The sequence below is a fragment of the Aquarana catesbeiana genome, linkage group LG10, assembly GCF_042186555.1.
Source record: "Aquarana catesbeiana isolate 2022-GZ linkage group LG10, ASM4218655v1, whole genome shotgun sequence".
Lineage (NCBI taxonomy): Eukaryota > Metazoa > Chordata > Amphibia > Anura > Ranidae > Aquarana > Aquarana catesbeiana.
Window position 1 is genome coordinate 11,862,366 of NC_133333.1, and position 18,416 is coordinate 11,880,781.

At 41.9% G+C, this 18,416-nt stretch overlaps 2 long non-coding RNA genes across 2 annotated transcripts; both read left to right on the forward strand.

Moving 5' to 3' along the window:
- Positions 1–924: 924 nt before the first annotated feature.
- On the forward strand, positions 925–8,978 carry LOC141109784 (uncharacterized). Its single transcript, XR_012236189.1, has 2 exons — positions 925–1,360; positions 8,805–8,978. It is a non-coding gene; the product is annotated as an uncharacterized lncRNA (long non-coding RNA).
- A 1,867-nt stretch (positions 8,979–10,845) lies between these two features.
- Positions 10,846–17,707, forward strand: LOC141109785 (uncharacterized). The gene is made up of 2 exons (XR_012236190.1): positions 10,846–11,365; positions 17,511–17,707. It is a non-coding gene; the product is annotated as an uncharacterized lncRNA (long non-coding RNA).
- Positions 17,708–18,416: the final 709 nt, after the last annotated feature.

Sequence of the window (18,416 nt, forward strand, 5' to 3'; positions counted from 1 at the left end):
TCAGCAGCAGAGCCATTCTTCGGATCAACTCCCGGGTGCTGCCGCCACTATTCCTGGTTAGGGAACCAAGCAGTGAAGCCGAAAGTGAAGCAGTGGTTCCCTACTGCGCATGCACAAAGCACGATGTGCTTTCCAATTGGCCTGGTAGTGGGGGAAGGAGGGGGGGGCAAACTTCCGGGAGATCAGAAGTGGGGAAGGGAACCTGTCAAACACGGATCCCCTTTCCCCACTCCCCCTAAAAGGTGCCAAATGTGACACCGGAGGGGGGGAGGAAGCATGCAAGCGGAAGTTACACTTTTGGGTGGAACTCCTCTTTAAAATGCAAATCAATTTATAACTTTTTTGAAATGCATTTTTCTGGATATTTTTGTTGTTATTCTGTCTCTCAATGTTAAAATAAACCAACCATTAAAATTATAGACCCCTAAATTTATTTGTCAGTGGGCAAATGTACAAAATCAGCAAGGGATCAAATACTTTTTTCCCTCACTGTAATATGGCTACAAAAGTTTTGTAGCTATATTATTTTGACAACTTTGTAACAAAACCATTGCTGCGAAAAAAACATTTCCTAGGCAAACAATCATCAGATAAAATAACAATAAATAACAATATAAAATATAAATGTAATTATTATTTTATATAATTTTATGTAATTTTATATATATATATATATATATATATATATATATATATATATATATATATATATATATGTGTTTGTTTTGCACAGGAAATATTATTAAGTATCGTACAGCAATGGTATATTGACGATATATTGATGTCTAGCAACGGTATATTATTTCGATCAATTTGGAAAGATGCAATGAGTTACAACACAGAACATTCAAAATATTTAGACACATTTTATTTGTATAAAATAATCATTCCTCCCCGAACAGATGTTCCAATTTCCTCTTGGCGTGGGTGAAAGGGGGCGGGTAGGCTAGACGTTTGAGTCAGGCAGCTACTCTGATAGGTGCTTTTGGTAGGAAAGGAAAATGTAATCACTCTCTTTAAACTGATTAGATCTTTCCATGAGAGCTCTGGAAAGCAAACTCACATTATAAGAGATAAGATGGACCAGGCGCTGGATGGAGGAGATCCACCTCCTCTTTCCTATTCACTAGACTCTCTACCCCCACAAGCCACCGACTTCCAGACCTGCTTTCCAGAAACAGTGGTCCATGGCTCTCAGCAGATCCTCGTGCAACAGCCAACCAGTACAGATGGGGTGATGATGTCACAGTCAGCAGGAGATGGCACTCGATCGAAGCCCAGAGATTACCTTTGGTTCTCCATCTTGAACATACTATTTTGTTGCCCACTGGCGGTTATTGCCTTGAACTTTTCTTTAAAGGTAACGGGGGTGAGGGGGTCATATAGCATTAGTGCCAAAAAAGGAGACAACCAGATAACTGTAAACTCTATCAATGGACTTATTTTCCCTATTTCAGTCTGTAGACTACATCAGCTTCTGTAGCTTTATATAATGCAATTATAAGATGAAACAATCAGCGCCACAAGTAAAAAATTGTGATGTTTTAAATAAGATAATATTATATTTATAATTTTACACATAGCACTACATTTATTTATTTAATATCCATTTTGTAGCTTTATATCCTTACATTTCTCCTATAGAAATTATTATAATATTATTATTATTACTGCAATCATTTTTGCAATACACAATATTCCTAAAAGCAGTGGCGGCCCTTCCCCTATTCATGTGTCTGGCCCCCTAATCCAAATGCGAGGCGCCGGACGCATGGATGCCATTTGTTTTGTTTTTTTAAAGCAGGTGATTAGAGCCAGCGGCTCCCAATAGGCTTCAAAAAATGGTGGGCTCTCCCCCCCCCCCGAGCCCACCCAGTTGTGTGACAATAGCAAATGAATATTCGCTATTGTCACACTGATTCTGCTCCTGGCCAATCAGGAAGTGGGTTCTGAGACCCATCACCTGATTGGCTGAAAGGACAGGCGATACTATTGGCCGCCTAGGAGGAGAAGGAAGGAGGAGGGAGAAGACGCACTGCCGCCGTGAGGAGAAGCAGGAGAAGCTGCCGACCGTCGCCTGGAGGGAAGTGCTGCCCGCTTGATGGGGTAAGTGTTGGGCCGACTGACTGACCGACGGGGGGGTGTGTGTTGCGGATGACCCGACTGACTGGGGATGTGATGTCTGTTGGTGCATTGTTTGTCACCCCCCCAAAAAAAAACACCAGCTGCCATTGCCCAAAAGAGATCCTAGTTTATTAAAAAAAATTATATATATATATATGTATTACATTATTGTATAATTATAACTAAAATATTAATAATTAAATATTAACAGTTACCAGTGATTTAACAGCTATCATTTTGACAGCCGATAATTGCCAGTAATAGTGGCAGTAGGGGTAGAAGAATAGGTCATATTAAGAATGTCCCAGAAAACTTTTTTTTTAGGGCCATCGTCTATGTCCTATAAGTTGTGGCTGAGCCTGACATGTAGAGGGAGGCCTCACAGCCCCGGCTCGGGGACCAATGATGTTGCAACAGTGGTTGCAAGAGTACGGTGAGGTATGATCGCCTGTGTGGTCTTCTGCTAGATGTAGTGATGTGTCACCAGAGTTGGCTGGATAGCTGGAACAGCAGATGTCAACAGGAACAGCAGATGTCAGCAGGAACAGCAGATGTCAGCAGGAACAGCAGATGTCAGCAGGAACAGCAGATGTCAGCAGGAACAGCAGACTCTTGGCTGGTAGACAGCAGACAGCAGTAGACAGCAGCTGGTAGAAGGTGCAGGAAGACTGGTGGCCCATAGTAGAAGAAGCTCCAGCGGGAGCTAAGCAGGTGCAGGCAGGGCAGAAAAACAAATGGACTCAAGGTAAGACAAGCCAGGTTGGCAACAGATGGTCAGATGCAGACATAGATGGCAGGCAAGGAATTGTCAGGGTACAGACAGAGGTTGGCAACACAAGATCAGGAAGATGGGCAGAAGGCAGAGCAAAGTCCAGAGAAGAGCCAAGGGCAGGGCAGGTAGTGATCAAGCGAAGTCAGGAGAAAGCCGGGTCAAACACAGATGTCAGCAGAATCAGCAGGAACACGGGTACAGCTGCAGATCAGACAGCAATGAACTAGTGTAGCTGCTGCACTTATACAGACCAATTGGTGCCAGTGTCAATGGCTAATGCATGAGCACGGTAAGGTGGGCACCTGCAGGCTCACGCCTGTGCATTTGCATGTGCTTCAGAACTTCAGCTATGCTATGGCCAGCACGTTCCAGACAGTATAAAATCCACAAATGGTTAAATACAGTAATAAAAGCATTTTGTTATGTCTGTGTTAAAAATTTCCATTGATTCTTCCAGAAATTGAGTGAGCCATAAACATTTGCAACCATCACATCTAAAGGTCGCTAAGCTGCAATATATGACATTGTTCTTTACAGTAAAACTACTAGTTAAAATGGTAATTTTCCATGATTTTATGAATTTTGTTAATTGATTATAAAAAATGAGCAATAGTTACAAAAACACTGGTCAAAATAGTAATTTTGCATGATTTTATGAATTGTGTCAATTGATTATAAAAAAATTAGCAATAGTTACATAGTAGTAATAATAATAATAATAATTATTATTATTATTATTGCAATATATTTTGCAATAGACAATATTGCCAAAAGAGATCCTAGTTTGTTGTTAAAAAAAGTATGTATTCAATTGTTGTACAATTATTAATAAATTATAATTAAATAAATATTACATATAATATTACAATAATTTTCGCTATAGACAATATTGCCAAAAGAGATCCTAGTGTGTTGTTAAAAAAAAAAAGTAAGTGGGCTTAGCACTATATGACCATTTAGCGTGACCAAACCCCCGTATTTTTTGAATATGTTCAGGTGTTTTTAACTAGCCTTGCAGGAAATGTCATTCTTGAGTGTGTGCGCTGTAAAATATTTTGTACTGTTTGTAGGTCTTATAGCAGCACCATCTTGAATTTAAACGCATTGTAGAGTGTGCCCCCAAATATGTTTTTGTATATTGTAATAGACCTTGACCAGGTTTTTTGGGCTGGAGCACCCCTGCCCCTCCTCATTGCCTCTTATTTAGTGGCCACCAGTGTATAGGATGTATCCCTTTCAGTTCTCCCACATAGAGGAATTCAGATCCCATGGTTGAGACAAAAGGATCTTCCAGACTATTATTATTATAAGAAATAAGTAACTATGTAACTGTTGCAATTTTCTTAAATAATCAATTGAGAAAATGTTTTCTTTTTTTTTTTAACCTGGTGATTCTTCTAGTAACATATTCCTTGTCCTAAGGTGACCCCAGCATTGTCACCATAGTGGAGAAAATGTATTAGAACAGCAAAAAATGTCCTCCTCTCTTTCTTTCCACAACATAGAGGGAGGTGTTCTATAGTCATCACAGAGACAATAAGACAGTGACCAATGTTTACAGCTCACACGATTTCTGGAAGAATCAATGGAATTTTTTAACACAGACATAACAAAATGCTTTTAATGTTATACTGTATGTAGCCTCTTGCTGATTTTTGACGTAGGAGATATGCCCTAAAAAAGTATTCTCAGTATACCTCCTATGTCCTGTTGTTCTCCCCCTGCTGCCACCATTACTGACAATTATCGGCTGCCAGATTGACAGCTGGGAATCCTTAGGTATTACATAGCAGTAGCACTGTTAGATAGTTACATTATTTTGTTTTATTTACTATCTCTGCATCAAAAGGTGTGATCTATAATCTGACGTCAGTTAAGGAAATTTACTAGTAACTTTTTTTTTTAAATAAAATATATTCCTATTTAACTCTTTATTAACCCTTATTTAATTCAGGCCTAATTACTTCCTCTCTTCTCCGCGTAGCTATTCTTTTTCTGCTGATTCTTTTTCCTACTTTATTAGTATATTGCATTGAACCACTTGTGGACTTTAGACATAGGAGAAATGCCTTGAAAAAAAGTGTTCTAGGATGTATCTCATATGCCCTGTTCTTCTCCCCCTGCTGCCACCATTACTGATGATTATCGGCTGTCAAAATGACAGCTGGGAATCCTCATGTATTACATAGCAGTTACAGCTGTTAGATAGCTACATTGTTGTGTTGTATTTACTATCTCATGCATGTCCATATCAAAAGTGTGAGCTATAATCTGACATCAGTTAAGGAATTTTACTAGTAATGTTTAAAAATATATATATTTCTTTTTAACTCCTTATTAACCCTTAGTTAACTCTATTCAGGCATAATTTCTTCCTCTCTTTCTGCACTTAGCTATTATTTTTCTGCAAATTTTTCTTTCTACTTTAATGTTATACTGTATTTAACCACGTGTGGATTTTAGACATAGTAGATACAGTATTGCCTACAAAAGTTTTGTAGGACGTATCTCCTATGCCCTGTTCCTCCCCCCTTGCCCCCCACTACTGGCAATTATGGACTATCAAAATTAACGTATTCAGGCTTCATTTCTTCCTCCCATCTCCCCTTTGTTATTATTTTTCTGCTGAATTATTTTTTTTCAAATTTTGTGTAATTTTTTTTTAGCTCCGTGTTAATTTTTTATTTTTTAATTCATTTTGGTATTTTATTATTATTATTATTATTATTTTTCATAAGAAAAATGTGCTACATTGAAATAAGCACCTTTATATTCATTTGCAAATAGCTTTGCCATGGTTTGTATTTGAAACATAATTTTAGTGTCATTTTAAAGGGGACAAATTAGAAAATAAAATGTATCTTTATAGGTGTCAATATAATTTAAATTCTACTATAATTATATTGAGAAACAAAGGAAGGCTTTGTGTCATGTTAGCAAGGAACACGTACTGTATGTAGATAAATTACCAGACTGTTTCATGGAAATTAGAAAGAAGAAAATTACAAAGAAATCGTACTGAGAAATACGGGGAAGGTGTGTGTGGGGGAGGGAGTTGACCTACTTTTTTTTTTTTTCTTTTTTTTTCTTTCTTTCTTTATTTTTATTCAGAAAGACCTACTATTTCAAATGCTTCTTGCTTGGTATTCTCCGGTGACATTACTTTACTGAGAAGGATTAAACATATAGTGACCAGCTTTTTGTTTGTTGGCCCAAAGATTACACTACTTTCAATAAAGAATGTGACATCCACATCAGCCAGGCAACTAGCATTTTAAAAAGGAGAATTCAGCAATAGAATCCTATGTAGTCTGGGGTCCAGGGTTTGGTGAATGCTGGAGACATCTGGTCTTGGACAACTAGTAGAAGTTATTCACATTCAGCCGGTGTCTTGCCGAGAAAGTTCCCCCGGCGGATAAGGACCCCCCTGTACTGTGCAGGCGCAGTGCTTGCGCAGTCCGAATGACTACGGAGCCGCCGAAAATAGCCGAAGCTGAAAACCTTGAGTCAGCTATACACGGCGCCTGCGCCCTGAGTCCAGGTTCAAGCCCCGCCATCCAAGTGGACATAGAGGTAGAATAAAAAAGTGCCGAGCGAAGCGTTACAGGCGCCGCATACAGCTGACTCGCAGCTATTCAGCTTCAGCTATTTCCGGCGGCTCGTACTGCGCAACCGTTGTGCCTGCGCAGTACAGGGGTGTCCTTATCCGCCGAGGGGAACTTTCTCGGCAGAACACCGGGATTGCTTTGTAAGGTTGATGACGTTTCTCTGCTTGTCCAACCAGCTTCTTCAGTCTTTAGCATTACAGGAAACGGCCAGATGAAGGTGACTAACTACCGCTAGCTATACCATGACCTGGACGTATGAGAACCGCCACAGATACCTATCTGACCGACTCTTCTATCTCATGGAGTTTCACAATGATGGGAAAATGGGAAAAAATCTGAACCAGTGAGCCCATCATAAAAAACCCCCCAAAAGGATCTGTTCACCCATTACTGATATTGTACGTAGGGGTTTGGTGGATGTTGTGGAACTAAACCCCCTCAGAGTATCTTCTATCTTTTGGGGACTCGGATATTACTGTGCTGACCTCCCAGCTTTGCATACCTACTGTGCCCATTATGAGGGGTTCCCACCATCCCTGTGCTGAGTTCCCAGGTCTGTACACCCGCTGTGCCCATTATGAGGGGTCCCCATCTTTCCTGTGCTGAGTTCCCAGGTCTGTACACCTGCTGTGCCCATTATGAGGGGTCCCCATCTTTCCTGTGCTGAGTTCCCCAGTCTGTACACCCGCTGTGCCCATTATGAGGTGTTGCCACCACCCCTGTACTGAGTTCCCCAGTCTGTACATCTGCTGCTCCCATTATGAGGGGTTCCCACCATCCCTGGCAGCTTTTTTATGTATATTTTATTATGGAGAATGTAACAGGAGGAGCAGGGACAGCCAAGACTCCCAGGTATGTAGGAAGGATTGAGCACTTTTTATGGGATAACAGAGATCGACCGTCATTTCTATGCAGACAACCTTCTTCATTAGAATGAATAAAATGAATTCTTTGTTTCCTTATCTGATGGAACAAATCTCTTCCGCATCGTATATTTTATAGAAGTTTTAAAAAGAGCTTTCCTGTTGCCACACATGTTTATCCCAAATGATTTATTGAGCTGCAGAAACTTCCTCTTTATTCATTAATGTAGCAAAGACCATTTACACTCCTCAGCCTCCTCCTTACACTCCTTACTCCCCAGCCTCCTCGTTACTCCTCAGCCTCCTCCTTACTCCTCAGCCTCCTCCTTACTCCTCAGCCTCCTCCTTACTCCCCAGCCTCCTCCTTACTCCTCAGCCTCCTCTATACTCCCCAGCCCCCTCTATACTCCCCAGCCCCCTCTATACTCCCCAGCCTCCTCCTTACTTCTCAGCCTCCTCCTTACTCCTCAGCCTCCTCCTTACTCCTCAGCCTCCTCCTTAATCCCCAGCCTCCTCCTTACTCCTCAGCCTCCTCCTTACTCCCCAGCCTCCTCCTTACTCCCCAGCCTTATTCTTGCTCCTCAGCCTCCTCCGTACTCCTCAGCCTCCTCCTTACTCCTCAGCCTCCTCCTTACTCCTCAGCCTCCTCCAAAGATAATTACCTACAGAAACACAATTACATTTCATTAAATGTATTAATTTAACAGAAAGGTGATATCTGTTCAACCTGCCATAGAATTTGTATTTGTGTCCATAAACTCCTGAGATTTACACAGCTCTGCCACACATCACAGTCCCGCCTGGCAGGTCAGGAGGCCTATTTTTTTTTTTTATCTTCTGCAGTGTCAATAACACTTACAGGTCCCCTCCCACAAACTTTGATTGAACAATGAAGGAGAAGCAGCAGACTAACAAGCTCATCTCTCTGCTCTCTCCTCCTAGCAGCATGCTAGGGGAGAGGGGTGAGTGGGCGAGGGGACTGGAGCACCTCCCTTCTGAATCTTTCAGCTGTTTGTGTAATCTGAGCTCCAACTTTTCACCTTTTTTTCTTCAGCATAACAGGGTTTTTCAGCAAATGAGTTAAGCGTAGTCTGCTAAGTATGTGAAAAGGAGCCTACAGCTCCACCTGAAGGCTGCAAATAGTAAATATAAATTCATTTATATACAGTAAGTGCATTTTATTTTACAGCATGAGAAATGTGTACATTGTGAGCAATAAGCTCCGTTCACATCCTTCCGGCTACGACATTTTCACAGTGCAATTCGCACTTCATTCGCACACCCTGTGTGCACGCCTATGGCCTGCAATCAGGATATTGTCAACTATATTGATTCCATTAAGGGGGGAAAGATAAAAAAAAAAAAAATACAGCAGCTGAGTCTGTGGCCCTATGAGTGGACTGAAATGATTGGACTGAACCTGTGACTGTCTTTCAGGCAAGAAAATGCTCCGCCCGGAATGACATGGCGCGAGCCAAAGAACACGGAGACGGCGCCCTGGGTGTGAATATTGCGGCTTTGGTCAACGGTTCCATATTACATGTCTTGTTCTACCTTTTTCATAATGGATTTCTTTCTCGTCAATGAATAAAAATTAGTCGTGTGAATATATATTTTGTCGTAGCCGTCTTCCTGCAGAACTGAAACCATCAATGGAAAATGTGTTGAATATCATTAAAAAAAAAAAAAAAACATGCACCGCGTCAAAGGAATTAATCAAGATTGCCGAGTAATCAGCAAAATAATTGTGAATATATCAGTGGAAATTCCCAAATACATTTTTCTTTCTATATATTTTTCTTTCTATATTCTGTCTTGGGAATTTTCACTGATATATTCACTTACTGTATATTGTATATTCACAGTTATTTATCATACAGTGGGGGGAAAATAATGATTTGATCCCCTGCAGATTTTCTAGGTTTGCCGACTTACAAAGAAATGAAGGGTCTATCATTGTTATCATAGGTGTATTTTATATAATAAAGACAGAATATCAACCAAAAATCCAGAAAAAACACACGATACAAATGTTATAAATTGAGTTGCAGCTCAGTGAGTAAAATAAGTATTTGATCCCCAAGCAAAACATGACTTAGTACTTGGTGGAGAAACCCTTGTTGGCAATCACAGAGGTCAGACGTTTCTTGTAGTTGGTGACCAGGTTTGCACATCTCAGGAGGGATTTTGGTCCACTCTTCTTTACAGATCTTCTCTAAATCCTTCAAGCTTCTTGGCAACTCGAAGTTTCAGCTCCCTCCATACATTTTCTATAGGATTAAGGTCTGGAGACTGGCTAGGCCACTCCATGACCTTAATGTGCTTCTTCTTGAGCCACTCCTTGGTTGCCTTGGCGGTATGTTTTAGGTCATTGTCATGCTGGAAGACTCATCCACCCACGACCCATCTTCAGTGTTCTGGCTGGGGGAAGAAGGTTCTCATCCAAGATTTTACAATACATGGCTCCGTCCATTGGCCCCTCAATGCGGCAAAGTCGGCCTGTGCCTTTAGCAGAGAAACAGCCCCGAAGCATCATGTTTCCACCTCCGTGCTTGACTGTATGGATGGTGTTCTTAGGGTCATAGTCAGCATTTTTCTTTCCCCAAACACGGCAAGTCCCCCTCTTCAAGAAGGCACATGTACGGTCATGCCAATGAACATCTAAATGATTCAGAGAAGGATTGTGAGAAAGTGCTGTGGTCAGATGAGACCAAAATTGAGCTCTTTGGTTTTTTATCTTCCTCCAAACACGGCGAGTCAAGTTAATGCCAAAGAGCTCAATTTTGGTCTCATCTGACCACAGCAGTTTCTCCCAATCCTGCAAGCAGCATCGGCTTAAAGGCTCTGACACTGTGAAGCTTGACACTGATCTGGAAAATCTGCAAGCGACCTGCTATGGTATCTGGGACCCCTAACCAGGGCCAGGACAAGGGGTGGGCAAGAGGGATGGCTGCCCTGGGTGCAATGGTTTATTGCAGGGATGAGGGTGCCTTGACCGTAACCTTAAGGGAAGGGGAGGGGGGGCGCAGCTTGGTATCTTTGCCCTGGGCATTGGATGACCTTGTCCCAGCACTGCCCCTAACCCTCACATCCTTAAATCGCTCTGCAATAAAAAGTGACTGGTGTCCAATATCCATTCTCAGTCCCCCCCTTTTAGCCAAGGGGTGAAATGCTCACCTGCCCTGGCCTCTGGAAGTGCCATCCTTCCTTTGGGGTGTCAAAGTGGTGCTACATAGTAGGTGAGGTCAAAAAAAGACACAAGTCCATCAAGTCCAACCTACATATAAAATAAAGAAGCCATTAAGGGTGACCTAGATTTTACTGCTCAGTTGAGAAATTGCACATGCGGACCTCTTGCAAGCTTCCTGAAGACAGGTGCGCTACAAGAAATTTACCATAAAAAAAACCCCAAATGTTTCCTGTTCAATATATCTATTCTACCAATAAGATGAAAAGGTGCGTTCATTTCCTTTTCATGTGGGAAAATGGATGGGTTAGGTAGATGATGAAGGTGGGGGACATCCTGTATGGTAGGTGGGATTTACATAAATGGAACAGCAAAATGACGTGGTCCTCTGCAAACTGACCCAATTCTCTACCTAGTGAGCAACCTGAACAATTTAACTCTTCACTCAGACCAGTCTTCGGATTTTAGGGGACGGATGCAAGAATCAGGCAGATGCGCCAAACCGGGTTTCCAGGTCAGCAACGTGGCCAATGAGCCGAATGAGAGAGATCCACCTCCATCATACTATCCGATAACATCCATACCCCTGCAGCAGGCACCCACCTGCTACCCTGGCCTCCAACAAAGTATGGGCCGTGGAGCTGAAGGGCCTCTCATCCAGCAACCAGCAAGGCCAACCGCGGTGATGGTCTCGCCATCTGGGGGCATCAGTCCACAACCAAAGCATAGCAGTTATCTCTGGTTTTCCATCTTCAATCTTCTGTGTTGCTGTTGGCCGATCGGACTTTGTGCCCTGAGATATTCTCTCAAGGTAAGAACGGGTGTGGGGGGAGGGGAATTGAATATTACACACAAATATAGCTACAAAGAGGGTGAGCGTGGCTAGTTACATAAGTTGACACATGTTCATCAAGTTCAAGTTAAGGTGAAGAAGCCGGGGATATTGAATATGTGCAAATATTACCCTTAAAAGAAATAAATGCTTCTTCTACAGCAAGTATCAACAAGTATCGGCAACTTGAGTTATGCTCTTTGCCAGGAAGCTGGGGAATAAAATTAGGTTCAATAGCCCTGAGTTGTGCTGTTACAGAAGGTACGTGACGGTGGCCAGACAGATAAATGATGATAGGATTAACAAAATGTTCCGGAAAAGATCATTTCCGAAAAAATAAGACAACTCTCACCTTACCTTACTCTTTTTTTTTTTTTTTTGCCATAGAAAATGACTTAGAACTCCCAAATGTTATATATATATATATATATATTTTAAAGCAGGAGACCTAAAGAATAAAATGTTGGTTGATGCAATTATTTTATGTCACACGGTATTTGCGCAGCAGTTTTTCAATTCATTTGGGGACATAAATACACTTTTTAGAATTTTAATTCACAAAAACATAATATAATACCCAATTGTTTGGTAACATTTAAAAGAGGATGTTACGCCGAGTAAATAGATACCAAACATGTCACTCTTTAAAACCACTTAACCACTTGCTTACTGGGCACTTAAACCCCCTTCCTGCCCAGACCAAATTTCAGCTTTCAGCGCTGTCGCAGTTGACAATTGCGCGGTCATACAACACTGTACCCAAATTAAATTTTTATCATTTTTTCCCCACAAATAGAGCTTCCTTTTGGTGGTATTTAATCACAGCTGGGATTTTTATTTTTTGCTAAACAAACAAAAAAAGATGGAAAATTTTGAAAAAAAAAAATCATGTTTCATATTTTGTTATAAAATTTTGCAAACAGGAAATTTTTCTCCTTCATTGATATGCGCTGATGAGGTGGCACTGGTGGGCACTGATAGGCTGCACTTAGGTGCAAGGATAGGCACAGTTAAGGCGGCACTGATAGGCACAGTTAAGGCAGCACTGATGGGGACAGATAAGGCGGTACTGATGGGCACAGATAAGGCGGCACTGATGGGTGGCACTGATGGGTGGCACGGATAGGTGGCACTGATGGGCACTGATAGGTACCACTGATGGGGGGCACTGATGGGCGGCACTGATGGGGGGCACTGATGGGGGGCACTGATGGGCAGTGATGGTCGGCACTGATGGGCACTGGTAGGTGACACTGATGGGCACTGATAGGTGGCACTGATGTGCAGCACTGTTGTTGTGGCACTGATGTGGGCGCTGATGGATGGCACAGTGGGCACTGATGGGTGACGCTGGTGGGCACTGGTAGGCGGCACTGCTGCCTATTGCTGTGTTACTGGCAGGGGGCACAGATGATCACCGTGAGAAGGACTGATGTCCCTCTCACAGCCGCCGGTGATCGTTTTTTTTTTTTTCCTCCTCACGCCGTCAGCGCGAGGAGAAAAAATAATGGATTACCGGCTCTGTTTACATCACATGATCAGCTGTCATTGGCTGACAGCTGATCATGTGGCAAGGGGTCGGGACCGACCCCTTACTCTGATGTGTGATCAGGCGAGTCTCATAGACTCGCTGATCACCGAGCACGCCGTGCGCGTCAGGCCGCTCGTGCACGGGACGACGTCAATAGACGTCAACCCGGCAATGTAGGTCTGCGCTGTTGCCGTCATTTGGCAATAGCGCGGATCTGAAGAGGTTAAGGACTGAGCATATTTCTGACACTTGTTGTTTAAAAGCTAAAATCATTTTATTTATTTTTTTGCTAGAAAATAACTTAGAAACCCCAAACATTATATATTTTTTTTTTTTTAGCTGACACCCCAGAGAATAAAATGGAGATCGTTTCAATACTTCATGTCACACCGTATTTGCGCAGCGGTCTTACAAACACAATTTTTTGGGAAAATATATACTTTTTAGAATTTTAATTCACAAAAACATACCCAATTGTTTGGCAAAATTTAAAAGATGATGTTACGCCGAGTAAATAGATACCAAATGCATCACTCTTTAAAACCGCTTAAGGACCGAGCATATATCTGACACTTGTTGTTTACAAGCTAAAATCATTTTATTTATTTTTTTTGCTAGAAAATAACTTAGAACCCCCAAACATTATATATATATATATATATATATATATATATATATATATATATATATATATATATATATTTTTAAATAAATAAAATACTCAAGTGCTGAAATGGAATATATAACGCTGCAATCAGTCCAAAAGTTTTTCAGAGATGATTGAATTATCAAATAGATGTGTAAAATTACTCAAACGGTAGGATAAATAGATAAGTAATCATATAGTGATATAAAACAAAAGGAGATATGTAAAATACCACTGCAATCACTCCAAAAGTGTTTTAGAGATGATTGAAATGATCAACTAGATGTGTAAAATAGTCAAACGGTGAGATAGATAAATAAATAATCATATAATGATAAGTAAACAAGGGTTAATAAAGGGATTAAGCTGCAATCAATCAGAAAAAGTGTTTCAGGCACCCATTTAAACAGTAAAAAATTATTGATGCGCTCTAATCAAAAATACCTTGTGTGCAACTCAAAAATATTGTGAATAGCGCTAAATGTATAAATCAATGTGATGATTTGGTGATTATTGTTCTGATTAAGGCTGGATTCACACCTATGGCATTTTTTGTGCTTTTTGCATTTTGCAGATTTGCACTACAGAACATGTTCCATAGGAAACCATGGTAAATGGACGGTAATGCAAATCTGCAAAATGCAAAAAGCACTAAAACTGCATAGGTGTGAATCCAGCCTAAGAGGTTATGTTCCTTTCTTTTCCAGCTGCAGATTTAATCACTCGTTATATATAATTCTATATATTATATTATTTTAATTCTCACCAAAGTGTCAATGGTTACTATCTTATTTATTTCTCACTAAGGTGTATATTGATGAACACATCGTTCACATTGATTTATACGTTTAGCGCTATTCAGAATATTTTTGAGTTGCACACAAGGTATTTTTGATTAGAGCGCATCTATAATTTTTTAATATTGTTTTTTAGCAGACACCCCCCCCCCCCCCCCAGAGAATAAAATGGAGATTGTGCAATACTTTATGTCACACCGTATTTGCGCAGTGGTCTTACAAACGCAATTTTTTGGGAAAAAATATGCTTTTTAGAATTTTAATTCACAAAAACATACCCAATCGTTTGGTAAAATTTAAAAGATGATGTTACGCCAAGTAACTAGATACCAAACGCGTCACTCTTTAAAACTACTTAAGGACCGAGCCTATTTCTGACACTTTGCTAGAAAATAACTTAGAGCCCCCAAACATTAAATTTTTTTTTTTTTTTTTTTTTTTTTAGCAGACACCCCAAAAAATGTCCCTTTAAGGCCAGATCATGGGGATACCTCACATGTGTGGTTTGAACACCGTTTACATATGTGGGTGCAACTTGCGTATGCATTCACTTCGAGTGTGAGCTCGGAGGGAAGGGTCGCTTTAAATTTTTATTTTATTTTTCTTATTTATTTTACTTTTTATTTTTTTATTTTTACACTATCCCTTTAAAAAAAATTTTGAATTAATTTTATTCCTATTACAAGGAATGTAAACATCCATTGAAATAGAAAAGAAGCATGACAGGACCTCTTTAATGTGAGATCTGGGGTCAGATCTCACCAATAAAAAAAAAATGTCTTTTTTTTTTTTCAATAAAAAAAAAAAAATGTCCCTTTAAGGCCAGATCGTGGCAATACCTCACATGTGTGGTTTTAACACCGTTTACATATGTGGGTGCGACTTGCATATGCGTTTGCTTTGAGCGTGAGCTCAGAGGGAAGGGACGCTTATTGAATCAATTTTATTCCTATTACAAGGAATGTAAACATCCCTTGAAATAGAAAAGAAGCATGACAGGACCTCTTTAATGTGAGATCTGGGGTCTAAAAATAAATAAATAAATAAATAAATAAATAAATAAATAAAAAATGCCCCTTTAAGGCCAGAGGGCGGAAGTGACGTCACTCTGGTCCTCCAAAGGCATAAAGCCGAGTGGTGGCCATCATGCCCTCACTTGACTTCCTGCCCAGCAGGCCATAGGATCGGATCGTCTCCGCCGCTTCCAACGGCTCCGGTAAGTGGCGGAGATGCCCAGGAAGCGGCGAGGGGGGGGGGCACCTCTCCCACCACCCATAAAAGTGATCAAGCCACGGCTGAGACCACTTTTATGTGAAAGAAGACCGCCGGCCGTGAATAAAAAATACCAGGGTTATGGCAGCTATTCAAATGAATGAGCTGCAGTGCCCGCGTAAACGCACCCACACAGAGACGCAAGTACACTACATTGTCAAAAGTATTGGTACGCCTGCTTTTACACACATGAACTTTAATGACATCCCAGTCTTAGTCCGTAGGGTTCAATATTGAGTTGGCCCACCCTTCGCAGCTATAACAGCTTCATCTCTTCTGGGAAGGCCGTCCACAAGGTTTAGGAGTGTGTCTATGGGAATGTTTTACCATTCTTCCAGAAGTGCCTTTGTGAGGTCAGGCACTGATGTTGGACGAGAAGGCCCATCTCGCAGTCTGCGCTCAAAATCATCACAAAAGGTGTTCTATGGGGTTGAGGTCAGGACTCTGTGCAGGCCAGTGAAGTCCCTCCATCCCAAACTCGCTCATCCATGTCTTTATGGACCTTGCTCAATATACGCTTATTGGGATTTTACCAAAAATATGTAACAGAATACATATTAGTCTAAATTCGATTTTTAACCTTTTTTTTAATTGGATATATTTTATAGCAAAAAGTAAAAAACATTGGTTTTTTTTTCAATTTTTTTTTTGTTTATAGAACAAAAGATAAAAACTGCAGAGGTGATCAATATAACACCAAAAGAAAGCTCTATTTGTGGGGGAAAAAAAAGACATCAATTTTATTTGGGTACAACTTCGCATGGTATGGAGGCAGGCAGGAGGGCACAGTACAGGGTCAGGCAGGGGGGTACAGTATGTGATGGGCAGGAGGGCACAGTACAGGGTCAGGCAGGGGGGTACAGTATGTGATGGGCAGGAGGGCACAGTATGGGGGCAGGCAGAAGGGGGGCGGGGAAGAGGGCACAGCATGTGGTGGACAGGAAAGGTACAGTAAGTGGTGGGCAGGAGAGCACAGTATGTGGCGGGCAAGAGGGCACAGTATGGGGGCAGGCAGAAGAGGGCGGGCAGGAGGGCACAGTTTATAGCAGGCAGGAGGGCACAGTATGTGGTGTTCAGGAGGGCACAGTATGGGGGAGGCAAAAGGGCACAGTATGGGGGCAGGCAGGAAGGCACAGTATGTGAAAGACAGGAGAGCACAATACGGGGGCAGACAGGAGGACACAGTACAGGGGAAGGCAGGAGGGCACAGTATGTGATGGGCAGGAGGGCATAGTATGTGGTGGGCAAGAGGGCACAGTACGGGGGCAGGCAGAAGGGGCAGGAAGGATGGCACAGTATGTGGCAGACAGGAGGGCACGGTATGGGGGAGGCTGGAGGTCACAGTATGTAGCAGGCAAGAGGGCACAGTACAGGGTCAGGTAGGAGGGCACAGTATGTGGTGGGTAGGAGGGCACAGTATGTGGTGGGCAGGAGGGTACAGTACGGGGAAGGCAGGATGGCATAGTATGGGGGCAGGCAGGAGGGCACAGTATGTGGTGGGCAAGAGGGCACAGTACGGGGGAAGGCAGAAGGGGCAGGCAGGACGGCACAGTAAGTGCCGGGCAGGAGGGCACAGTATGTGGTGGGCAGGAGACCATAGTATGGGATCAAGTAGGCAGGCACAGTATGTGGTGGGCAGGATGGCACAGTATGGGGGCAAGCAGGAGTGCACAGTATGTGGTGGGTAGGAGGGCACAGTATGGGGGAAGGCAAAAATATTTTAATTTTATTTGGGTACAGCGTCGCATGACCGCGCAATTGTCAGTAAAAGTAACGCAGTGCCGAATGGCAAAAAATGGCCTGGTCATGAAAGAGGGTAAATCTTCCGGAGGTGACGAGGTTAAACATCCATTGTGACCCTTTACTTGTCTCTTTCAGTCACGGAGATGTGCGGATCGGAATGACCTGGAGGGAGCAGCTCGCCATGGATCTGCCGCTCTCAGTTGGAATATCTGTGGTCTGGTGACTGGGATCATATTAGAGATTGCCCTGATTGGGTATTATTTCTATATCATTCGTCATCATAAAGATTTTGCAGCTCTATTCAAAAACGAATAAATGTACTTTCTGCTGCACCTTCTTTCATTTAGATTTGTCTTTTGTATATCTTACCGAAGCTCAGTCAATATAAAAACATTTTATCGGAGAGGTGGAGGCGAGGTACCGAACTCAAATCTATAACCATCAAAAAGCAATCATTGGTTGAGCCTAACGGCTTAAAATTGACAGCTCTCCCCAAAAGTGGGACCCCCCCAAAACGAAGGGGGGGTCACCCAAATTAAGAAATTCACAATTAAGTGACCCAAAAGAAGGACCAAGCAATTGTCTTGAGAATCCAAAAATCCCTTTATTCTGGTCACAAATAAGAACAGGAAGGCAAAAGGCGTGCAATGCGCTTCGGGGCGTCACCAATTTTGCTTTTCATCAGCCCTACAATATAAATGGAAAAAAAAAAAAATCGATACATTTTTTCAAAATCCATTGGGCTCTCCCATACATTTCAATGCACAGCAAATACACAGCAGAATTGAGGACACACCCCCAAACAGATGGAGTTTTTTTTTTCACTAGGGTTTCACTGATACCGATACTGGTATGGTATTGTTATTGGTGCCGATACTAAGCATTTGCCCGAGTATCGGTACTCTTGCAATGGTTCCGATACCTGAAACTGATACTTCCAGGCTCGGTTCTTTCAGCTGTCAGTGAGATTCCCCCACTGACAGCTGAAATGTAAAAAGAAAAAAGCCAGCAATTATCAGTTGTTATGGAGAGGGGTCCACC